The 2,131-nt window shown below is 37.2% G+C and overlaps 1 long non-coding RNA gene across 1 annotated transcript; it reads left to right on the top strand.

The window, feature by feature from the left end:
* The first annotated feature begins 1,216 nt into the window (after positions 1 to 1,216).
* LOC111482659 lies at positions 1,217 to 1,692 on the top strand. Its single transcript, XR_002718247.1, has 2 exons — positions 1,217 to 1,306; positions 1,395 to 1,692. It is a non-coding gene; the product is annotated as an uncharacterized LOC111482659 (long non-coding RNA).
* The last annotated feature ends 439 nt before the right edge of the window (positions 1,693 to 2,131 follow it).

Below are 2,131 nucleotides of genomic sequence, written 5' to 3'. Positions count from 1 at the left end.
GAAATACAACTCAACCTATACTACTAAATGGAAATGCAATTCAACTTGTACTAACCTATAATCTACCAAAATTAAATGTGAATCTATGCATGTGCACAGTCTTGGGATTTGCGATATCACTGTCAGCCTTACAGGTGCGTCTTGCCTTTACTTAAAAATGTAATAGCACATGGCTTGAGTATTTTAAAAATACTAAATAAGCGACCCCTATAGTAGTTAGGGTGCAAGGACATACAAATGCATGCATGGTTCCTATTATAACAGTCCGTTTTCCTAAGGTGGCTATCCTAACAAGCAACTTGGATGTGTAATTACTTTCCTACACTCGGCCCACACGTGCGATTATGGACCCACCAATTGGTTTGCACACCTCTTGGACTCCTTTCTGGTCGGATGAGCATACTCTGTGAGTTGTTAATGTCGGACACCCATTAGAAGTAGCGACCGTCACAACAACATTATGCTAAACATATGACCTTCTTCTGCCTAGTCGTGTACGCATCCGTACTATCGTGAAGGAACAAAGGTATCTCTCAATGTATGAACACACAACAATGCATAAGGTCCCTAAATCTACCTAGAATACAATCCCACTAACATCATTTATCGCAATCTTTCATGCATATGCCAGAGTTGTATTTCATCTATTTGTCATTTTTCATGTCAATCATATCATATTATTCATGCAACTTACAAGTTATAACATAACATTTTCGTGCTTGCAGACATAATAGTTCATATCATGCACATATCATAGCCTACATCATAACAATCACATAATATATTACAAACACGTCATCAATAAATCACATCACAACATATCATAGCATAAAACATAACAAATTCATCGAAAACAGCATACCAATCACATCGCATGACATTTACGTATTATTTCATGAGATGATGGGATGCAACATTACATTGAGAGACCTTGAACCCGAGTAGAGGCAGATATGGATGGATATGAATTTGACCTGAAAACCAAAGACAAACAGTTTTCCAACCCCTCACGGTTACAACCCATAGTTGAATTTATCTTGTTGGAACTTGCTGCCGTTATTATTAAATACTTACCTTAAATAAGGATACAAAAGCCAAAAGCATAAACAGATTGTAACACATACCATAAAGTCACCGGACTTCCCATAAACAGACTTCTTTGTTTATGTATATAATACCATTAATCAAAGCCAATAATTCACAGCTTAGAGTTCGCAAATTGGTAAGGAAAAAAAAAAAAAAAGAAACATGAATTCCAAGTCCATTTCAACTCTGATGGTTCTTCTTGTTTTCCTTCTTCTCAGTGGTAATACTTTCTTTGATCATATTTTATTTTTTTAACATTACTTATAAGAGTGTTTATTGAGCATAAAGATGTTGTATTTTGAATGTAGGAGAAGAGATGATGGTGAGGAGTGTGAATGGGAGGATATGCCAGACGGTGTTGCCAATATCCACATACCAGGTATGCTACGATGAATACTGCATGAGGTTATGCAGAGGTCAGCTTGGAAGCGATGCCGATGGACTTTGTTTGGGCGTTTACACATGTAACTGCACATATCCTTGTTGATATTGTACCTTCCAAATCTCTCCTTTTAAGAATTTGTTGCTTAAAACCACAGCAGCTGTTTGGTTCTGTACATGTTATGGAATTTTATCTCAATAAATGATGGCTGAATTACTATGTTATTATGTTTCAACTTCTTAAATTAATGGGTGTAAATCTGTGTTTTGGATATATATGGTATGAACCTTACGGTAACATATGAATATCATGTGGGACCAATTAGGGTTTCTCTGGCTTTTGTTGGTTGTGAAATTGTTTGGATGAGGGCAAGAAACCACGTAGGTATGTGATAGTTGACATGCACGAAGGTCGCTGTCTCCTTGATGATGATGGTTCCTGTTGGATAATGAAAGTCCCACATCGGCTAATTTAGGGAATGATCATGGGTTTATAAGTGAGGAATACTAACTCCATTGGTATGAGGCCTTTTGGGAAGCCCAAAGCAAAGCCATGAGAGCTTATGCTCAAAGTGGACAATATCATACCATTGTGGAGAGTCGTGTTCGTCCAACAGTTCCAATATCTCAATTGGACATTTTCACCTTTAGCCAATAGTCTCCA

This window comes from Cucurbita maxima, unplaced genomic scaffold (assembly GCF_002738345.1).
Source record: "Cucurbita maxima cultivar Rimu unplaced genomic scaffold, Cmax_1.0 Cma_Scf00008, whole genome shotgun sequence".
Lineage (NCBI taxonomy): Eukaryota > Viridiplantae > Streptophyta > Magnoliopsida > Cucurbitales > Cucurbitaceae > Cucurbita > Cucurbita maxima.
Note: the sequence above shows the minus strand (reverse complement) of the source record. Positions and strands in the feature narration are given on the sequence as shown.